General features: G+C 43.2%; 1 protein-coding gene across 4 annotated transcripts in view; it reads left to right on the top strand.

Annotated features, from left to right (window-relative positions):
- The first annotated feature begins 1,901 nt into the window (after window positions 1-1,901).
- plxna1b (plexin A1b) overlaps window positions 1,902-23,440 on the top strand; it is a 181,207-nt gene continuing 159,668 nt past the window's right edge. For all 4 annotated transcript variants that reach the window (XM_006784514.3, XM_006784512.3, XM_006784513.3 and 1 more), the window contains exon 1: window positions 1,902-2,037. The gene's annotated coding sequence lies outside the window, so the exon portion shown is untranslated. The remainder of the gene's footprint in view (window positions 2,038-23,440) is intronic.

Here is a 23,440-nt window from a genome sequence, read left to right as displayed (position 1 = left end):
AGTTCTAATTTGAACACCATTCACTGTAGATTTAGATTTTCTGCTCACGACCTGCAGGTATGCAATGTCTTGCAACAGGATAAACTGTGCCTGTCAGGGCTTTAATGTCAACTGGTTGTCTTGCAAATATTTGTTGTCACTCTGTCCACTCCTGTCATCACCACTATCTTGTTCCCACGCAGTACTGCCTGGGTTTTCCCCCCTCTGCTGTCGTCTACTTCTAATGTAATCTTTTCCTGCGTCTGCTATTTGCTTTAACTTTAAGTGAGAGATGTGTGCTGTGAAACATATTTATGTAGGTAATAATAACTGTGATAATAATGACTTTCATAACTGTGATTAGTTGTGATTGCTGGAGTGGTAGTTGAAACAATGTCCATGATTATATTTTAAGTGGGCTCCAGATTTTCTTGTTCTCTTTGTTTTATGTTAATTAAATATAATTAAATTGAACTAAAGTCATTTCTTTATATTTTACCAAGTAAATGGGGAATTGATGCAGCGATTCACTGAAACTTGTGCAAACATACATGGAAATAAAGTATATAGGGTGAAAACTGAGTTTTTAACAGTTTGCATGAGCTTGAAAGTCAACATTTATTCTTAAATATAGCCCAAACTTTCTCAGAAGAGCTTTTTTCTCATTTCTTTATGTAATTTCTTGATCCATGCTGAACCTCCCCCATATATACTGATGATCATTTGAACCAAAAACTGTAATTCAGGACTCCATCAGACCTGTTGCCACTGACTTTCAGTGCAGTTCCTGTGTAATTTCCCCCATTTCCCTTCCTTAAGAATAGCTTCTTGGCAGCCACCCTTCCACTGAGACTATTTCTGATGAGGCTTCAGCAAACAGTACATAGAAAAATTGAAGGTCCAGCTGCAACTTTCAAGTCCTGTGTGAAATCTTTGTTGGATTTTGTAATTGTTTTTCTCAAGAACATAACTTTCAGATACCATCGTCTGCTGTAAATAGCTTTTTAGGTCAGCCACTTCTTCTTTTGTCCTCCACTTGTCCAGTTTTGTCAGTTTTTTAAAGGACATGCTGCACACCATGCTGAGATGTGCCAAGTTTTCAGCTAATAACTCTATGAGAATCACCTTGTTGGTGCAAAAATACTATTTTATGCCTGTCAAACTGTGTTATCTTTGGTATTTTTCATATAATCGGCTAAAGAAATGGGAACAAATTACATGCTTTTGTGACAGGCTGCTAGTAACAAAGTACCTAAAGACACAATTTAAAATTGCTGCTTTGCTAAGTTATTTTCTATGTGTAGTTACAAGACTTGCTCATCCTTTGAGTTATGATCTTTTCTTATGCTTGAATGATTCATAGGTCAGTGTTAAGTGACTTAAAAAAACAAACAAAATTCTCTGAAAATGGTCAGATACAAGAACTGCAGCCAACTTGCAAAGAACAACTTTAAAAGACCTTGCTCAAGACTGCTTTAAAAACATTACAGGAAACTCCGGCTCCTTGGAAGCAAAATATAAAAAAATGAATGGTGACTCAAGACTTTTGCACAGTTTTGCATTTCTTTTTAGATTTTTATTAAGTAGATATAAATATTCATTTACAGAGCCTGCCACTACATAATTACCTACAACTGAGGAGGAGGAAATACAGAAAGCCAGATAATTAACAGTGTACGAACATAATAGTTCATAATTACAATTCAATTAAAAACGTGAAAAAATAGTTTTGCACGTGTGGAAGCTACGCTTGGCCAAATTTTGAATGTAATGTAAAGGTCTCCCCAGCCTTCACATTATAAAGCAGTGGAAGCCCTCTATGGGTTTGTTTGGGTACTGCAGCATCAGCAGGGACAGCGGCGGCAGAGCGCCTCCTCCCTCTCTCCCTCCCTCCTACTCCTGGAGCCGGAGCTGCATTCCTCTCCTCTCCGCTCCATTCACACGCAGGGAGCCGCCGGAGAGAGAGCAGACCCGCTCTGTGACCAGTGTGGAAATGTCCACAAGTTTTGGAATTTAAAACCATGGCGAGGATATCTACCCGAAGGATCACTTGAACCCGTAAGTACCGCGAAAACTCTGGAGCAGGGCTCTTTTCGCGTGGAAGGAGCAGTTTTTGGTGGAAATATTGCGCTCACATTCCCCCCTTCTGTATTGACACCGTGTGGTGAGTTTGGGGTTGTGTTTCGTCTCTTTTCCCAACGTCTTCCCAGCTCGCGCCGTGTGGTTTCTCCACGAGTTTGCCGGGGAGAAAGGTGGAGGCTTGTGGCTCCGACCAAAGGCAGCCGTGGAAAGCCGTGCGGACGGAGAACCTGTAGAGAGATATCTACTTTAGGTGTGCGCTGGTGTGTGTAGACTTGCGTTTCTGTGTTGCGCTGTGTTGAATGTGCGCCCCGGTGTGACCACCAGCCGGATTGGAAACACAGAAGCGCACACACAGACACACACAAACTGTTAAAACTGCGGATATTTTGAGCTCGCGCGCTGCTTTAGCTAACTCAATTACTGAGAGCATTTTTCTCTTTAATTGCCTCGCGCTGAACACCTGGTGCTTTGAGAGAAAAAAGGGGATGGTTGCGGGTTTTTTAAGTATCCGCGGGTTTTGGTGCAGTGTGTTGAGTTTTTCTCTGCTTGAAGCACGGCTGTTGAATTAAAAATAAGAGTTTTTGGGAGAATGGGAAAAGGAGGAGGGGGGGAAGCAAACTACCGGCACCGGGCTAACGCGGACCAGCTCGCAGCCTAATCTGGCTCAGAGTGCGCCGGGCGGTTGCATTGCCTCGAAGGAGGAATGCCACCACCATACATAATTACAGGTATTCAAGGAGCTGACACTCACTGTCGCCTGGGTAGATAATCGGGGGGAGTCTGAAGAGTCTGCCTGGCCTTAAACATTTTATTATTATTTTTTAAAAATGTTATTTATTTAGTTGCTTTTTATGTTTATTTGACTGCCCCGGCTTTAATAAATGGACCTAAGGGAGGAGTTGTGTTAGATTTCTCTAGGGAACAAGGTAGTACGCCCCCCCCCCCCCCCCTTCTAAAAATAAACAAATAAATAAAGCGATTCCCGTATTAGCTTTTAAATAATTAGAAATTGTATGTCGGCGTGATGTGATTGGGCCATTAATCTGCAAACCAGTTTGAGGCAATTTGCGAGCTTTGTTATTCGACGGCAATTGAATTCCTCTCTTCTGAGCAGGGATGGAGTGGTGAGTGCTGTCTGTGGGTGTGTTTGAGTGCGCATCGGTTGTCAGCTATTGAAAATGCTCTCATTGCTCTATCGGATTCTCCTCAGTTCTATTTTTTTTAATCAAATCCTGGTTAACCAAATTAGTCTACCCACCCCGACCCCCGCACGCAGCGTGAATTCATTTGGAGCCCGTTTTAAACATGCATTCATGAATCATATTAGATGAGTAAAGGCTTAGAGATAATTTGAACCTTTTTTTAGGGTGGCGGGGTGCAAGACTGGGGGTTAATGAGAAAAGTCACGTCTGTGTTTCTTAAATATTTGCGCGTGGGTGTATCATTTGCACATCGTGGCACCCGTCGGACGATTGTGGCACCCCTTGAGCACCCCCTGGAATAGACAGAGGCGGTTTGTGTGTGATGATGGCATAATTCTGTATTAGAGGTGATGTGACCCTGTTTGGCCTGAGATAGGTGAAGCAACAGTTTGTTATTGACAGTTCAATGAAATGACATGCATTCACATGTAAATACTGGGATTTCAACCATGACATGAGTGTTTGTTTAAGAGGTGGTGCCTAGACACAAGGCTTTAAATCACTTAACCACAGGACCAGGGACATCTCACCAGCTGCACAACACAAGCATACTGAACATGTCAAAATCAAAACTGGCATTATTCACACCAGCGTGTGACTGACAGAGAGGAACCAAAGGCATCATTGGCTTTTTTGTGTGCAAACAATGACCTTTTTCTTATTTAGCAGCGAAGGGGCTTGAAATGACAAAAAGCTCAGTGTAGTTCTCCTAGTAAAAAATAAAAATCTTCAAGTGATTATGGATATAATAATATACTCGTGATTACACGTGTGCATGTTTAGACATGCCCAAACAACTGCCTGTTTTGACCCTAATCTATGAGAAATGGGAGGATCTCACCTACGTGATTGTTTCTTTGTTGTTTCAAAAAGTCCCACTAGTCCAAATGTCATCTTGTACGGCATTAACATGAAAGCTGGCAACCCAGCCAGAAAATTACAAGCAATTTGCCTCAATCTTCCCTAATTATGATACAGATCTGCCCCACAATAGAGCAGCAGTGTCGTGAATTTTCAAAGTCTGCCCAGTCCAGTCTGCCTGCTGCCGTTTGCTGCTGTGAAGAGTAAATCTGTGATGTCCAAACTTTGGAATTCGAGCTGACATGTGCTCTTTGCACCCCTCTGGTCCGGCCTTTGTGTGGCTCCCCCCACGTCGCATTCCTCCGGACGTTTCAGTGAGCGGCATATTTAAGGTCTAATTAGATTGTAGATGGATGACGAAGCAGAGGGGCAGCGCTAAAGTAAGTACTGAATTGCATCTCAGCATGCTGTAAGACTGAGCTTGATATATTTGTGCTTTACTGCTTATATTGATAGAGGATTTTAGAAGAGGAAATAAAAACAAGAATTTGAAATAAATTCCCGCAGACACACATGGGACTTTCTCAGCTGGAGTGAAAAACTACTTCACTGGGTTAAGGAAATTGTTTATATATGGGAAAGGACTTCCACAGTTTAACTGTATTCTTGAGGGTATGCTGCACTATGATTCATGGCTTTCATGCAGTGGGCAGATATATGCACTGTGTTTGCACTCACAGTTTGTAGTCTGTGTGTTGCTACACTGCAGAATCCAGGTCCTTTTCCGGTGTTCCTCAATATTTGACCAGTGTAACATCCTCAACTTTTAGGCATTTCCTCCTCTCTGCCTCCACTTTTCTGCTGCTCCTCCTGCCACTCAGACTTCCTTTCCTAGTCCGTTCTTGCCACCGACACCCCCCAAATCGAACACTTTCCCTCCTCTCCAGCAAAGTTACACCTTGTCAGGTTGCATGCCGATTCTCCTCTCCTCTGGTCTCCCTCTTCCTCCTCCTCCTAGAGAGAGACTGTGGACTAGCAGGCCAGGCCAGGCTTCTCTGTCTGTTTCACAACTAGCCCCTCACTATGTTTCATTTACGAGATGGCTAGTCTTCATTGTTTGCCAGTGCCTGTCCATTGATGCCCCTTTGGCTCAGTGAAGAAGCGTTTACTACTAACTGAAATGGGATCCCATCTTGAACTGAAACAGTGGTTATGTCAGAGAGTGTCACGTACACAGTAGTGTTAACTCTGCCCCACCCCCCCCCCATGTGTGACTGAGGGTTTTTTGGCTCAGCGATGTTGTAATGCAATATCTGTTTTCATATCACAGCCGGTGGAGATGGCATGTTTTTATTACATGAGTTTTCATTTGTGTCAGTCTTGCTAAAGAGGTTAGGCAGAGAGGTATGTTGCCTGCTGGGTTCGGTTAAACTAGTGTTTGTTTGTTTATTTATTTATTTATTAAATTCGTTGCACGTCTTGATCTTTTCTTCCTTCTTTGCTTCCGTCACGTCCTGCCCAGCCTCTCCGTCAGTCACCTCCCTATATCTCTTTCTGAGGCTTTCCCTTCCTGTCTTTCCATCAGTATTTTACTTAGGCTCTCCAGGGTTTCTGTGATGCCCTGAGGTGAGGAGCCACTCAGCAGCAGCAATATTAAAAAGCACGAAAGAGGGTCCAGCGGTAGGGCTCTACCCGAAGGCCATGCTGTGCACACACACACACACTCACAGCTCTCATGGTGCTAACACCTATCCAGCCGACAAGCCTTAATATGAAATAAATTCACTCGCCAATACCTGGCGGGCCTGTCTTGACTGACTGCTCAAATAGGAATGACCTCCATTTGGCCCAAATAAGAAGCTGGGATTGAGAGTCAGTGGGCGGTGTTGAACTACAAAGTGCTGGTGCATTACGAATCATATCAAGAGGTGAGTTTGCAGGTGGGCCGGCAGCATAAACCCTCATCAGTGCCAATCAGAGGTAAATTTAAAGGTGGACTGAGCTATCTGCAAGCTTCATCAAAGTTTTTGCAAAAAAAAAGGGGTGTGGGAGGGGTGGGGGGGTGATCAGGTCTGACAGCTTTATTTTGGTCTCAGGGAAACTGGCTGAACTAGAAAGGATGCATAAAGTGAGTGGTTGTGGAATTTAAATGAAGGCTCGGGCTGTACTGTTTGATGCTCTGACCATTAAAAAAACCCCCCAAAATCCTTGTTGCATGCCTTACTATAGTATAGCTGATTCAATATGACCACTGTGAGCAGAGCAGAAATGTCTGCAGTCTGAAAATGGCTTTTTTCTTTCTTTGAGGAAGGCAGCTTTAGTTTCTCCGCCGTGCTCATCCAAGTGAACTGTCTGTTATGTATAATTAATTTTCTCCTCTCTCCCAGTTTATTTTTATCGCTCACTTTTAACCGTTTCTTCAAAGGACCCCTCCCCCGCTTCCGTCTTCCTCAGTGCCTGCTGAAAGTGACAGCTGCTCGGGTACAGGGACGCTTTTTGAAGCAGGCACTGAAAAGGCCACTCACTCAAGACAACTCGGAATAGAAAAATCTCTGCCGTTCTGACAGTATCAAAACCACTCCTGCTAATCTGGCTGCAAATTGAAAGAAGCTCCAGTGTTAGTCTGTGCTGCATGTTGGGGAACAGAGTTTACATGGCCCTCTTTTTTGTTCAAAGATTTGTTGGTTGGTTTGCTTACAATGCAAGGCAGAGGGACAAGACTGACTTAAGTAGGGCAAGAAGAAATTTTTTCATTCACTGTTATGTGCATACTCGCATTTCTCGAGGACAATACTGTGATGAGTTTATTTTCAAAAAAAAGTCAAATTGACAATCCCTCATTTCATTTGTGGGAAAGACTCTCATCCCAACCAAAGTGAACCAGTGTCATTGGCTGTATTTGACACTCGACCCCCAGCATGTCACTACTTGGATTGAGTTACAGTCATTCCGAAGGTCCCAGCGATGCAGAATTAAGCTCGTTCCACTTCTGACCTAGTGGCCTTGTCTAGAATCCCACTACACCTGCAGCTAGTGGGCACAACCTCAGCATATGAGGCTTCCTACCTGGCAGGCTAATGCTCTTGTCAGCAGTCTGTCTTCCCCCATCAGACACTGACTCAGACGGGCAGCTTGGGTCTGATTGTTGCAGACAGACCAAAAAAGGTTTCTCTTGTTGCTTTTTCACTTATGAAAAGAGAGCGAGTCTGGTATTGATCTGGAAATCATCATTCCTTCCTGTAATACATGTCATCTATATTGTTTAATAATTTTATTGATGAAGTGTGCATCTGACAGGTTGAGTTGCACTTAATATTTTTCTGGATTAGCATCTGTAAAGTGAGGCTTCCTAGAATCATAGTTATTGTTACTTAATGTGAATCTCAATTTTTTTATTTTTCTTTTATGAACAGTATGTTAGAACTGAGAATTAAGTCACAGACATAGAGGGTATCCCACATACCCCTAGTGTCTGCCTTCCTAAATTTACTCTTAGCAGGAACAACCAATTTCCCTAGTTTATAGGGCAAAATTCTAACCTTTGAATGGCTTCTATCTGGAGCCTGTCAGTATAACTGGCAGAAATTGTGTCTTGCGGATGCTGAGATAGTCTCAGTTTAGATGAGGGAGCCTACTGGTTGTTTACTGTGCTCACTAGAGTCTGTCTGCCTCTTCAGGCATGTTTGGCTTGTTAATGAGAACCACTGTGTGAGAGAGGAGGCAGTGCACTGTGGGTGTGTGCCTGTGCATGTATTTGCATTGAGATAAGCAGCGCATCGTTGATGTGCACACTGTATAGAGGATGCTATCTTAACATATTTGTGCACGTGAGAGTGGAAAGACCTCAGGTTTAATGTAAGGTAACTCTCCACTGTGGTGAATGAGATGAAATGGTGAAGAGTTTTCACTGGCATGTAGTTATTGAATGTTTTGGTTAATGTAATGGTGCAATAACTCATAATTGTGTACTTCTTTTACATCCATCTCAGTCATAGTATCTGCTGTGTCGTTATTACTGTCTTGCATCCTTCCACGTGCTTAACACACACACCCCTCCTGGTTTCTGTTGTGTTTACCAAGGGGAATCTTAAATAATTCAAATGGTCTGTACTCCCCAGCCATGTAAATAAGACCTAATAGAAGGAAGGCTTTTGAAAAGAGCCACATGGCTGTGGGCTAGCCTGTAAATCAGCTAGATGCCTGTCTGGGTTCTTTATTGTGTCTGTGTTGGGACTAGCAGTAACCTCCATGTTAGCGGAAGGAAGGACAACTCATTCCACAGAGGTCAGCAGTTTGGTGACTGTGCCCCCGAGGCAGCGGTGGGCATTGAAGAAATGTGTGCATATCCATGTAGGACACAGGTAGATGTACCCTCTCTCTAGTCCCTTAGTTGCGTTCTGGTTCAGGTTTGTGTGACACACATGGACATGCATGTTATGCCTCATAAACCATACACTCTGATGTCAGCACCTGCATGTGTGTTTACCAGATGGAGATAAGTGCTCATTTATTCATTTTGTTTACCAGTAATTTTTTCCCCTGAGTGCTTGGCACTCATTAGATGTCGGCTGGTGCTTTTGGCTAGCTTGGTGTGTGTGTGTTTGTCTGTGTGTGTGTTTGGAGAGGGCAGACTCTTTGCAGAAAACCAGTCAATCATGGGGACAGAGAAAAAAAGAAAAAACATTTTGCTCTTTCAACATAACAGAAAAAGCAGTTAGCCTTCTTAAATCCGCTATGCTATCCCACTTCAGCTGCAAAAAGAAGGGTAGGTTTTGAGTAGCTTTAGCCTAAATCACTTTGGAGTGCTTCCCAGCTTCTCACCTCCCCACGTTTAACTCCCAGTAGCCAATTTTCTAAAACAGGGCCAAGTGGGACCTGTCAGGTTTTGGGACAAGCTCAATTTTTTTAAGCTATGGTTAAAAGCAGTATTGTTTCTCTTGAAACTCTAGCCCAGATGAAAAATGATTTCTGTTAAAACATTTTTCCAAAAGAACCACTGAAATTATTTTTTTAAAAAAAACTGGAACATAAATAAAAGTGCAAACCTTTTACAGTAAATAGCCCTGTTTGTAGTTGAAACCAGGCCACTTAATCCACACTCCTAATCACAATGTTATGTGTCTGTCTAAGAAATGGTTTCCCGATATTCATGTCCCTGTGCTTATGGTGAAGTTGACTTGTCACATAGAAAATGTAGCCTGAAACTCCTCTTAAAATGGTGCAGAAGCAGCATAGAATATCCTACACCTCCTCCTCCTTCACTCCTTTTTTATTTCCACAGCCTCTTTGTCAGCTTTCTTTGTACCCTTCACAAAGGGTTAAAGAGGGAGAAGTGATGAGTAGCCCACTGAGTCTGGCCTCTATTGTATGTTGGGATTGTGCCACTGCATAGCATGTCGACTATAGACACATGTACATGGGACTTTTCTGATTTCACAGGGACTACGGTTACCCTGTAATACGACGCTCACCTGCTGCAGAGTTATGCAGATATGAGAACGTGTATTTTATGAGCTCACTCAGTGGAAAAATGTTGTTTTCATATTTTTCTTTTGCATAGTATTTTTCACTTTTGAACTATGCTGTACTCGAAGCTTGATGCACACTGTGCACCTTAGATCACCTTCCTAGCATTTAACAGCTTCAGAGGAAAGTTTTCGGGATGCTGCAGAAATACTTTGTTTTGCTTCTCTTCTGTCAGTGGAACCATGTGCTTGAGGACTATAAAATCTCATTCCCCTCTATTTTCTACCTTACATACCTTGTTAAGGAGAAAACCACAGACAGCATGGTGTGCAGAACACTGGTGACTGCTCAGTCCAATTCTTTTAGCAGACCTGTGTTGCCTCCATGTAACAACGGCACAAATCCTGGGGGTTCTTTTAAGTTGTCTCTCCGTCCTTGACCACCTGCAGAGAAAAAGCAAACCGACAGGGGCACACTGGGAATAAGTGCTCCAGGCCAGACAATGGCGGACCGCCAGGAAGGGGGTGGGGTGCAGGTTGTAGCCAGAAATAGAAGAAGAGCAGGAGGAGGAGCAGGGCTCCAAACTTTGAGGAGGGGTGGGAAAAGGGAGGTCAAATGTTACAATGATCCGTACTTTGAAGGTGGAGTAGAGCCATGGAGGTTTTATTGCCAGTGCTCTGTTGTTGCTTTTTGCCCATTCTGGAGTGAACCTCTGGGCTGCTACTGCATTATGGGGAGGGGCATGTAGATGGGTCTGGATGTGAGCAACACATTGCTATCCTATGATGTCTTCAGTTGCGCTTGGTCACCTCTGACCTCTTCTTCCAGCAGTTGTCGCATTGGTCAGCAGCTTGCCTGCCCTCACATAAAGAGGCGTAGAGTAGCAAGGAACATCTTTGCTTCAGTGAGTCTGTTTTTTTTCAGCTTCTAGATTTTCTAGGCTGGATAATGAGGCAGAGCATGTGACGAAACAGCCAGCAAACACGAAGGAATGCATCAGTGATACCATTCAGCACTGCGTTTCAAATGAAATGGGGTGTGGAGCTTGTGCCTGGTGATGTGCTTGAGCTGGGAGGAGTTGCTTCCTTTCACTCAGTCTTTTCTCTTGAGACTGTCCTCCCTCTGCCTCACCAAGATTTCCTTGGTTTCCATTGCATGTGAAGGAATGCGGCTGTTCTGGTTGATCAGCTCAGCTCTTCATTGTTTTCAGAGTGTGACCTCGTTTGGTTCTCGGGATCAGCTTGACATGGCCTCTGGTGCACTTGCAGACGTACTCTGCGTGTCCTTTGACACATGACAAATCGTATTTGTCTAACTGGCACTTCAGGCATTACCAAATGTTAGCTCAAAAACAGTGGAATGACCAATAACCAAAACCAGTGGTTACATTTAGAATGGACACTTCTGAAATTTGTAGCTTTTTCCAAACCCAAGTTATCATCAAGTTGGAGCATCTTTTAGTCACTGGCACACATCTCATGAAGACATTTTAAGGAACAAGCTGTTTTTAGTTTTTCTTTCTTTCTGTTTTTTCAGTTAGACACACCTCATTCTCCCCTCAACAATCACTGCCGCAGTGAAACTTGGCCACAGCACAGACACATTTTCAAAAGTAACCCATCTCCCAGTCTGCTTGTAGCTGCATCAACATAAAAGTGTTTAGATTTGTGAAAGGGCGGGATATTAAGAATCTGAACAAAACGACGCCAGAGCCTGCACCTCGGCCAGAAAGAGCTGAGGGAAAAGAATAAGACAGCCGAGGAATAAGGGAGGGAACTTGGCAGCGCTAACTAACTCGGAACAGCAACGAGACAGCTAGCACCGAAAAATACTAAATAATATTGCTGCAGTGAGCAGCTTTTGTATTCAAAGCAGGGCAAGGAAGAGAAGAGAGTGGTGGGAAAGAAGGATGACAAAAAATAGAGAGAAGCTGATTCAAACTTTAATTAAAGTCTGAACACAGCACTGGAACAGCTGCTGTTGCTTGTGCCACCCCGCCACACTGGCTTTGCGGCTTTTTTTTCTCTTCTTTTTTCTATTCAGAAGCCAAACAGATGTTATGAGGGGGTGGTGACTTTATCGGACGAAAGGGTTTGTTTTCAGGGAAGAGGAGGAAATTAAACTCTCCCACTGTTAGAACAGTGCTTTTAGTAAATCATTGTGGACACTGTGCACAGCAGTGGTAACTATGACCGTCTGATATCTTATCTCACGCATTATATTGTGGTCCTTTCAGACGAGCGTTAAACTGACTCTTTTAAATGAAGAAAATTTTGTATTTAGAAAGTGTCATGTTCAATTTTCTTTCTTTTTTGTTTAAAGGTGATTGTGGCAGTTTATTGTCATATAGACATTATTACGTCTGTCACGTCATCCGCTGAATTTGCCAGCTATAGTCAGCGGAGCCATATGTTAAACTTTCAGGTGCTATTCACACCAGCCATCACTGTGTAGAGTATCAGCTGCCCCCCACCCCGTGCGATCCAGATGTCTGTCATCATCAGTGTGGTAAAATCCCATTTGGTTGGCTCACCTCCCTTATCGGCGTCTGTCTCTTTATCTCTCTCCCTCTTTCTCTTTCTGTCACTCTTCTATGGAGGACGTGATGAAAATGGCTGTTTAATCATGCAGAGAGGTCAACCAATCAAAGGGCCTGGGCCGGGTGATTTAAAGGCCTATTCAGAGCACAGCTGGAGGGAGAGAGAAAGGGAGGGTGAGAGGAAGAACGAGAGAGCTACAGAGAGAGAGATGGGCTGGGGTTTGATTGCTGTATGCCACAGGCCAGCTCTCATCCACTTACCTCTGGTCTCATTTCACTAATAATTGTCCCTGATAGATTGATGTTATAGACAGGAGATCAGTGAGTGGAGTAGGTAGAGGGCAGATAGGCAAAAAGATGCCGCAATGGCAAGCTGACCTGTTTGTTAGGAGAGTCGCGTACACGCCAAACAGCAGAAGAGACCCCTGTTTTCCTCCAATTAACGGCTTCCACTCTTGCTGCCGAGCGTACCTGTTTCACACAGATACACAGTTTGAAGACGAGGCAGTTTTCACCTGAATGTCCATGGGTGAGAGTGACAGATGGTTGGGAGGAGCAGGGGAAGTGAAGACAGACAGAAGTGTTGATTGTGTCCTGTCTTTAAGCCTCGTTTCCACACTCACGCCCTCAACTGCCCCGGTATCAAGTTTATGGTACAGGTAGAGATATGCACGGTTAATTCATGCTTCACCATTTATTGTAAACATCCATCATTGCTGTCCACATAAGATACATTTAAGGTAAACATATTTTTTCTTTTAGGAGTTTAACAACATGAAAATTAATACTGTTAAAGTACAGTAAGCCTCCTCCTGTAGTGTAACCTTTTGCCTGCCCAGCGCAAGAATCTTGTGTGTGTTTGTGTTCACAGTGGATTCACAAAGAAAGATTGAAAGGAATTTCCCCTTGTCCTGACAGGGGTATTGCCTGATCAACTTTATTGAATCAAGAGTATTGACTTCAGCTTCTGTTCTCATGTCATCTTGACATGACAATTTTCCACAAGGTGTCCGGTGAAGCTAAATGTTTCAAAGGGACGTCAGTCACTCCTGCCCTGTTTTAATGCTTGTCTACCTTCAGTGTGCTCACTTGTGTCTTTCACTTTTATTTTATTTTTTGTTTCCAGTGAGTTGAGGACTGCTGAGCTGGTCAGTAGGCTCACATTAACTTTATTATGTGTCTAATTATACAGAGCTTATATTTGGCTGCTTCCACTGCAGTTACATTAACAACCTGCTAAGTAAATTTTTGTTTTGGGTTCAGTTTGTGTGCTCTGATGCATGATGCTGTCTGCTTCTGCTTTGAAAGTTTCCAAACACTGCACAACTCAGTGCTGCAAAGACACAAATGAGAGCTACTGCGGCCCCGGTTCTTTTTCTAGTTCTTTGCAAAGTTGCAAAAATATACAGTAATAGGATGATCTCTGCTCACTCGACACGCAAGTTGTCAGGGAGAAAGAATGTAAAGAGAAAACAATGAGAAGTGTTGACATGACTCTTTAAATCATACTTTGGTGGTGAGTGTACAAAACTATGGTGCAGCCTGCACGTGACATATGCTTCTGCAGAAATGTGACTGTGTCATGAGACACAGATCAGAACAGCTGGGGTTTGTGCCATGTAGGTCAGTAACGTATGTCAATGCAAGGGATTAAAGATGTTTCAGCATGTCAGAATACCATACTAAAACACAGTATTCCACCAATGCAATTCTTTCAGAGCTTCATCGCACTTTGTTTAATGAGGGCAGATTCAATTGTTCAAATTTATGGAACCAGATCCCAGATATATAAGATTAGCATCTATAGACCTAAGAATGCATTCAATGTAGGGAATCCACAAGGCGAATTGCCAAGTATAAATCAAATTTGAGTTCTTCGCTTGCATTCGCTTGTCTGATGAGAGGCTGATGAAGCAGCGCTCTCAACACTCCAGTACTCAAATCAAGAATCGATTAATCACAGTGCGTAAAATGTCAGAAAATGGTTGATCGAAGTGATAATTTTCTGGAGCCCAAGGTTGAAAGCAGTGGTTGGTTGCTTCGTCTTAAACCGCTGTTTGAAAAAGATCCTAAATTTAGTGTGACACCAAATGGGCAGATGCAGAAAGTAATTTCATTTGAAAAAGCTGGAGTCTGTCCATTGGCCACTCAGCTGTGATTTAGAGCTTCCTTGTCTTTATTGTCTTCTGTGGAATCTCTTAAGGACAGAGGTTTGGGGAAGTTTTCACATCTGCATCGCAGCTGCAATGTTGGGCTGCAGGGATTTTGTTACTCTGTGCTCACCGTGTCTCTGCTTGTGTTTCTGATATAGCCAATGAGTTAGTATTTGTGGAGTACCACTCCAGCAGATAGGTGGCCTCTTGCTCTCTCTCTCTCTCTCTCTCTCTCTCTTATTCTCTCCCTCTTTTTCTCTCCTTCACACACTCTCTCTCTCCCTCTCCCTCCCTTCCCTTCTCTATGACCTTGCGTTGGCGTGTGCTGATGAGCGCTGAGTGGATACACTCATGAGTGGTGTGTGTGGATGCGTGTGAGGGGCTAGAGAAACTGTAGGAGCTCCATTTGTTGTGTAAATGCAAGCCGCTAATTGACTACCGGGCACGCAGCCTCTCCTTCAGAGGCTGAACCCTGCCCTCCGTCGGGACCCGGGGATCCTGCCAGGGGAATGTTTGCCCCCTCTCTCACACACACACAGACACAGACACAGACAGACACACACACAGACACACAGACACACACAGACACACACACACACACACACACACACACACATCCGCACACGCTCCCAACAGCCTCCCTTTCTCTCTTTTCCTCTGCTGGAGCAGGCCTGGCACAGGGCCAGAGTGAGGATGGGCACAGCGCAGGCCTCTCTGTTCTCTTGCTGTCTGTCTCTGTGTCGAGCTCTCTTAATGAAAATACACTGCATTTTCACATAATAACATGTGCTATTTTTGAGCACACTCCTTATTATTTCTATTTTTTAAATAGTCAACCGTCTCCTTATATCATATGATACTAGCTACATTTGATATTTGTTTTTTCAAAGAAGCAGAATGTGGGAAATCTTTATGAATAGGTAAAGTCTCACTGGCATTAGTTACACAGACTTAATGCCACAGGAAGATGAAGAAATTCTCACTACGCTATGCTTAGATTTTCTTTTGTTGTTCAATTAGGGCTGAAACCACTGGTCACGGTAGCCATATCAGTGTTAGCCTCAGTGGTAAGCCGGTATGAGACATCTAGCCCAACTGCTGGCTGGCTAGCAGCCCAGATGTCACTTACACCCCCACACACGCAGAGGTTTCTGTGTAGCGCTGGCTGAATTTATAGCCTATAGGTTCAGGTCATTCTTTTTACCTCTGTCCTCATGTTTGTTTGTTTTTTGTGCCTGTCCCAGTCTATGTAGATGCATTTTTGTACATCCACATAGACTTTATTCAGCTAAAAATACTGAACTATGCCAGTGGTATTTTGTTGCTTGTTTTTTGTGCTTAAAGGATTTTCAGTGGTACACATATGCTTCACGTTTTTAGTGAATTGGCTTTCTGCTGCTGTTTCCATATGTCCACAAGTCTCTAAATATCTGAAGCTAGAAAGTTGTCCCGTACACTAGCTTATTTCTGGTTGCAGTTCCTACATAATGACACAAGAATAGTTTGAGGTGTGTGTTGGAGAGTGCCCTTGTACCTAATATTAGACATTCAGTGCTTGGTATATGTAAAAGGGTTGTGTGCTGGAACCCAGGCAGGAGGCCAGATTGTTACAAAATTACAATGCTAAAATGGAAAAAATGCATGCTTACGCACACAGACAGACCATAAAAACCTTCCATGTTCAGGTTTTCCCACCTTAGTCCATTGTTCTGTAGCGGTAAACATTTAGGAACACAGAGAGGAACAGACAAACAATAACCTGACACACTCTCCCATAACACTCTGTTTAGACTGCAAACACAAAAGACTAAGTGAGTGTGTATTTGTGTGTACACACACCAAGCTGCAATCCCTAGAAAAAAATAAATAAATAAAAGGCGAAGTGCAGTGCAGGGCCCTGTGACTAAAAATGGGACATTGCTGAATTTACGCCATTAACATCCACATGAAAGCATCCAAATGTCAAGAATGTGACTTTCTATTCCTGGTAATTCAGAAATGCTTACAATGCAGTAAATTGGCAGCACGAGCTAAATGAAGTCAGTCCAGTCAGTAACCTCGGTTTAATGCTCGTCCATGTTCAGTTTGTTTGATGTGATCTTCACACCCCAGCATTTGATAACGGTATTCGTGAGAGAGATACTTGACTTTAAAAACAGGCCTGTGCTTAAATGTGTTATTTTAGGCTTATTTATTTTGGTGACTGTGAATTACACACAAAGAGACAAAAGGAAGGATTTCACATCAAGCTTAACCACTTGTGCTCTAGAGACATCAACAATAGGATTAGCTGGCCTGCTAAATAACCAAGGCCCAGGCCCAAGCCTATTATACTGCCACAAGGTCTTTTTTTTTTAATGTTTGTTAATATAGTCACCTGTTATTCCCATATAATGAGTTGCTTTTGCACAAACCACTTTACTGACAGCAACTGAAATATGTTCATGTTTCTTAGGACACATTATGACACTTTGGGGTTTTTTGTTTTGCTAGAGGTGACTGATAAATCAGCCTTGGTCACATATTTGATTAAATGCCTGCACTTTGCAGAGAGTGTATTGTGCCACAAAGGGTATATCTCAGACTTGCTGAGAGATTTCTTATTTTTGTTTACATTTTAGGACATGATGAATTGAGTCTGTGGTGCTGTTAGTCACAGTGTTGCCCAACAAGTTTGAATCGGGAGAACAAGAATTTCTAGTTTTTAAAAGTGTGAACAAAAGCGGACACGAAGATTATTTCACTGTCTAGGAAGTTTCTCACCATTTACAGCAAATGTATCTCTTGTTTTAATCCCCACTATAATCTCCACCTTTGATCTGCGAACATATAAACTGCTAATAAAACGTACTGAAGCACAAAGACTGTGTGTAAAAGTGAAAGAGAGAAATGATACAGTGGCTGGCAGATTTAATGACGAAATAAAAAGAGGAAGTAAATCTAAAATATGCACTAAGCACAAGAAAAAAGTAAACAGTAGTGGGAAAAAGTTGTAGAGGAAGGGAAAGAGCAAATTGTGCTTCCTCCCTTCTAGCTATATTAGTAGCACTGTAGCCAGACAGTGTTGAATCTGAGTCAGCAAGAGCTGAACTGGGGCCCTACCCTATAGCCCCAGGGTTGCTAGTAACAGACACACACACACACACGCACACACGCAGACTCACTCAGGCACGGTGTCAGACCTGTCGCCCTATTCTCCTCAGCCCTCCAGCTCTAGCCCTAACTATAGCTGTTCAGCCAACCACTCTTAATTAGTAGCTGCTGCTGCCGCCTGCCCTGCCCCGGCGCCACTGTGGTGAAGCCCCAGCCCCACATCTGTGTGCGTGTGTATGTGTGTGGTGGGTTTCAGTACGTGTTTACTCTGTACATCAGCTGCAGAGATGTCTGCATGTCCTCTTAGCAGCGTGCGTTCCTCCTTTGTGATATTGCAGGTGGAACAGGAAGTGCTGCACAGAGAATACTTAATGCTGTATTTGCTCAGCAGACAATGTGGTTATGTGCATGATATTGTTTCGCCACGTGCTTGTCTCTAAAGTCTTTTTAAACGATTCATTCAACTCATGTTGGTACACAAGGGAGCTGCTTCAGAAAAACAGTCATCAGAGGAAAACTCAAATTCTTTCTTAGTAATGCTTCTCAGAGATCACAAGTGCAGAAGAGTAGGTGTGCTTTGAGAGCCTAAAGAGTCTCAGACTGTCAAGAAAATCTATATTTCCCCCATTTCCAATGTTGTGGGAGCTCAGTAGCTGTAACTGCTCAGTGCACATTTTGAGAGATGGGTGTAGAATCTTGTTTCACTAGTGTCCTTGCTGAGGTTTATGCCTGTCAAGAGACAGCCAAGTGTGTGTGTATGCTGTGTGTATTTACTGCTTCAATACGTGTCTGTACTTAAACAACCACAGGAGACAAAAGGCACACTTAAACAGAGAATCTGCTATACTGCAGTTAAAAAGACTGGACTGCATAGCACTATAGACGCTGCACTCTCCCTGTCCATGTTCTCAAACACCTTCACCCTCCCTCTTCCTCATGTGCCCTGTCAAATTCATGATATGAAGTGACACAGAAGGTCTCATCTAAGCTGTGGATCAGACTGACATATTTCTCCCAGAGGACCCACCCCAGTACAAATGCATAGCTGGAATAACTTTGCCAGCCAGCTACCACAGCCACTGGCCTGCTAATCAAGACCATATGAGAGAGAGAGAGTAAAGAGTAGCTTAGCTTCGTGCAGGAAGCACACACAGCTGGACCCCCCCCCCCCCCCCCCCCCCCCACCCCGTTTTACGCTCACTGCACTTGTATTCCTTCCTCTCAGGCAGGATCTGGGCCATGCAGAGCCATGCTTGCTGGATGAACACCTCAAGCATCGCCAGCAATCAACATTTATTCACACACAACCACCATAGTCCATACATTGATGGATGACTTTAAAATCCAATGTGAAGCGAGAGATTTGGTTGTGTGCTCAGCCAGCAGCTTGTAAAATAAATGCTCACAGCATGTAGTTGAGGCTTTTCAGGAATTCTGTCATTTGACAGTACGGCTTTTAAGAGTGTATTGGTGGCAGTCAAAGCAGTTGTGGTCACTCTGCATAATCTGTCAATGTCTTTTACTTCATTTTTTTGATCCCTTCTCCTCCTTTTTCAGTGAATCAGCTTACAGAGAAGCATCATGTTCCAGTGTAGTTGTTAAGCCCCATATGCAGCTGCACAATATCCCTTCTTTAGTGACACTGATTTGTGTGACTACCCAGGAATCAGATCAAAATAAAGACTGCTGGACTGAGATTTAAACCTCCTACATGCCCTTTGCAAATGCAACAAACCACTGACTAGTCCTCAAAACTACACAGCACCCAAAAGTTCGTGTTATTTTCTTCTTTGCAGGGATAAATAATCAGCTAAGTGAAAACTGTTATGGTTTTTGTTTGCGTACTCCTTGGTTCATCAGGCAGGAATAATGTTGTTTTAACTCCCCCACCCCCCCAAAAGTAAGTTGTCTGTATTTTGAGTAAGATTTTGATTTGCATTTAAGATGCTAATGTAGCCTTTCGGGTGAGCAAAAATGGCTCGAGTGTGCCGGTACTTTGTTTTGTCCCAGTTATTCATTAGGCTTTAATAATTGCTGCCTTGTGCTTCATACAAACACAGCCTGGAGAATTACATTCACTCTGTTCTCTCCTTGGAAAGGTCAGGGCATATGGTGAGACACCTCTCACACATTCACAGTTCATGCATCACTTCTCATAGAAAATGTGCTTTCTTGTGGACAGTTGAGCTGTAAACCTGATGTTTATGTGTCTGTGTGTGAGTTTAAGGAATGCGTTGAAATTCAAATGAAGCATGAGGGGTTGAGACTTGATATTCACACGGGAGAGAAGCGGGGATCTTCTGATGACTCTCTCCTCTCGGCTTGGGTATTGTGGGTTGAGGTCATGAGCACCACTCTGGTGGCAGGTTCTTGTCGTTGTGTAACCGTTAACCTTTCCCCCTTGTGAAATCGCATGAGTTTTAACAAGTTATAACACATCATACTAGCCATCCTTCAGCACATCAAGGAAAGGGTCAGCTGACCTGGAGAGGAAAGTGGATTGGAGTGTGGCGACGGAGACCGGCTTAGTGCTGAATCCCATTATCAAACAGTGTTTGTCAAATAGCGGGTCAAGGCCCACTTGTACCAAAGACAAATTAGGTTGTGGTTTAATTCCAGAGCTTTGTGGAGCTAATTTTGCCCTGTTCAAAGTCAAGAGAACAAGAGGTTGCTTGTATCAAGTCTTTTCAGACACTGGACTTGAGATAAAGCTTGATCTCAGCTGCTTTGCTGGAGAGAACAGATGGAAAAAAGCTGTTAATATTTAAAAAGCCTGTTGAAATGTAGCTTTATTTTGCTTTAGTGCCGTAGTCTCCAGGTCGAGTAGTGGATTGGTCGGTCAATATATGGTGGCAGTTATGCAGATTTGTTTTTCATTTTTCATGATAGCAGTTGAAAAGTAGGTAAGATTTCAGTCGGTTAAATACAGCCCTACTTTGGCACTTTATTACTGCTAGCATGCCCATTTGTCCTTTACCGCCATAAATTGTTGACACTAAAAGACTCCATGTCTGCACTTCATCCTTTTTGCATATATATTTTCCACTATGGCACATATCCCAACATTTCTTGCTTCATTACCAGTGCCATCTACTTCACTTTGAAAAGGAGAGACCTAGCTTGCATAAATTCCCAAACAGTGTAGAATAACGGCAATCAAATAACGCCTCTGCCATATTTTCAGTCTGCTTTGAGTGGCTGAAATAAGTGTGGGATTGGAAAGTTATGACTGGCAGTTGGTCCCTGTGGGCCCATGGAACATGGCCGGTCATTTGCCTGGCCGGTATTGGTGTGATCTACTCGTACACAACAGCGAAGTGCCTGGCTGAGAATGCAGGAGAGCCGGTGGAGGAGTAGAGGCGGCATGGTATTTATTCAGTATGCAGGGTTGCAATATAAACAGAGGGGTGACTTAATTAGACTGTGGAAAATAACATTTAAACACATTCAAAGCCACAGGGAGCTGAGGATTTTTCGTCTTCTGTGATTGTGTCCCCCCCAATGAGGCTGCATCTATCATGTATAGTGGTATTCGAACCTGAGACTAAAATTGCCAATTTTATAATTTTCTCTTTAGGGAACACTGTGTGGGGATGTGTTATGAGAGGTTTATTTTTCTTTTTTTCTGAGAAGTGCGTGTGAAAGAGGCTTTAGACCTGTAGCTCCCGTCTTTCTACAAGTCACTGTCGCACCTTAGATTATTCATATCTAGCTCAGTGTTATGTTGAGCAAGACACTGATATATTTAGTCCCTCTTCTCTCCTGTCTTCCTTGCTCTCCTTGCCTCTTTGTCTCTAGCATTCCTCTCACTCATCACTTTTCCTCTCATCTTCCCCCGCCCGCTCCCACCAGTCTCTCCTTATCTCTCTTCCTCTGCGCTCACATTTCTCTCTTTCCAACACATCTCCCTCTGTGTTTTTCTTTCTCTCCATCTCTGTTCTTATCCTCCTCCACACTTTCCTGCTCCTCTCCCCCATAGCACTACCTCGTCCTAGGCTCTGTTGCTATAACGATACTGACAAGCCCTTTGGACACAGTTTTGGCTTTCTGTCCCTCACCGGCCTTGCTGTCATTCGCTGCATTTAGACACGGGAATGACAGATGTAAACTTAAAGACACACAGAGACTGTCGGACACCCACAAACTATGCACTCACACACTCAGTTTACACTAGCAGCAACTTTATTAATTTAGCTGTCTGCCAAGTTGAAAGACAGTCTCTGTAATATGACCTAATGAACGTGCGTTTGAGGTTGCTGTGTATATTGTCTTGTATTGAACCTCTACACAATGGGTGATGTTACTTGTCGTTCTGGACTGCCCGGTAGGTCCAGCTTTTCCATTTGGAACGACTCCAAGAAAAACCAGTCTTCTCTCATAATGCTCAGTTATGAAATGGAAATGTTGGAGTAAAGGCTGTAATTCCACTGAGACTGTAATGCTCAAAGTCTTAGCCTTGAGTATTAATATTTAATATATTTGCTTCCCCCTTAAACTGAGAAAATTTGTTGTTAGATGTTTACATTGTTAGCATCAGAACAATGTATGAAAATTGACACCTAGGGTGAAATTTTCTTTATTAAGGAGAAGCTGCACACAGGTGGGTAAAAAGAACAGAAATGTGTATATCTGTGTAGGCTGACTGGGTAATTTAGTTACGACGAATTTAATTATGACGAGCTACTCTTATTTGAAACCTATACTCACCTATTGAAACACTTGATTAAAACTCTGAAAAAGCAAGTGGAATCCTTGTGAAAGTTCTAACGTGGAGTATTGTTTTGGAGTACTTAGTTGAAGTTGAAGTGGTGTTGGCTATAGCTATGTGGCAGTTACTCTGTTGCCCACAAGCTAAGGATAAAAATTCCCTTTTAGCTAAACATGCACAGACTGCTCTCCTCTTATCTCCCTCCAGTCCTCCTCGTTCCACCTCGCTAACTCTCTGAAGAGGTATCGTCAACTTCTCTCATCTCACTCCACTATCTCTCCCGCGTTTCTTATTTCCATCACCACACCTTTTCACTTCCACCATTTTTTCCCCCCTCTGGTCTCCAGATCTCCTGGTGATTACACATTTTATTCACTCAGCCTCTTTTCTCCATCATTGGTATTTGTTCATTCTCTTCTCCGGCCCACTCTCTCATTCTTTTCACATAATTTTAGTTAGATGACATCATTAAATATGGTGCGATGGTTAAGTGAAGAAAGTGGAACTTCAAACATCTCATTACTGTACCTGCTGGAGTTCCTACTTCTGTTTGTATGCAAGCTATTAGTCACACATACCCACATGTACATACGCAAGCCTTTGTCTCTGTCTCTGTCGCCGCCTCTATAGTGAGGCAGTGATGCATGCAATGCTGTGTGTTGCGCTTCACCAGGAATACAGCATGTGCTGATGATCAGTGACAAGACAGGAAATCGCCTGAGCTCACAGGCCTCTATTCAAACATGCTCACTGTCTGCTGGTTTGAATAAAACTAGGCTCTTGGGCTAAAAATGGCTGGGGTAGATGCACTTCCTTTGTTTCAGCTCCACAATAGGGCAACGTACGATAATTAGCATTGACCTCACATGATTCAGATGTAGCGGTGCCAAAAAAAATGAACGAGTTCCTGGACAAGACGCTGTCTTTGTGAATCCTGTTGCACGTCTTCCTCTGGGCTGTGATGAGTTTGACCAGTCACTCTTCATTTTCATGCAAAACTTTATGCTACCGTGAGGACTTCTTTCCAGATGATATATTAATATGCAACAATTTTTTTCCCCCCTGCTGTTGAGGAATCAAATCTTCATCCCCCCAGGCTGAGATCTGCATTAACTCTGTTGCCTTGTGACCAATCACAGGACATAAATTGGCTGAACACCATGTGACACAAGCCACACGCCTGTCTTGAGGCATTAAGAGCAGAGAAATAGCCATGCGGTCACAGCCAACAATATGGTTACTAATAGTACTCAACAGTATATATCCGGAAACGGTATGGCTTTAATGGACAAAGATGGATAAGGATGCTGTGTTGAGTCAATACTGAACCAGTCCAGACACACTGTATGCTTGCTTGTCTGCTGCCATTAAGACAAAGCAGAGCATCTATTTGTATAAACTTGAATGCGTTGGATGT

This window comes from Neolamprologus brichardi, chromosome 5 (assembly GCF_056152115.1).
Source record: "Neolamprologus brichardi isolate AB-2024 chromosome 5, ASM5615211v1, whole genome shotgun sequence".
Classification (NCBI taxonomy): domain Eukaryota; kingdom Metazoa; phylum Chordata; class Actinopteri; order Cichliformes; family Cichlidae; genus Neolamprologus; species Neolamprologus brichardi.
Note: the sequence above shows the minus strand (reverse complement) of the source record. Positions and strands in the feature narration are given on the sequence as shown.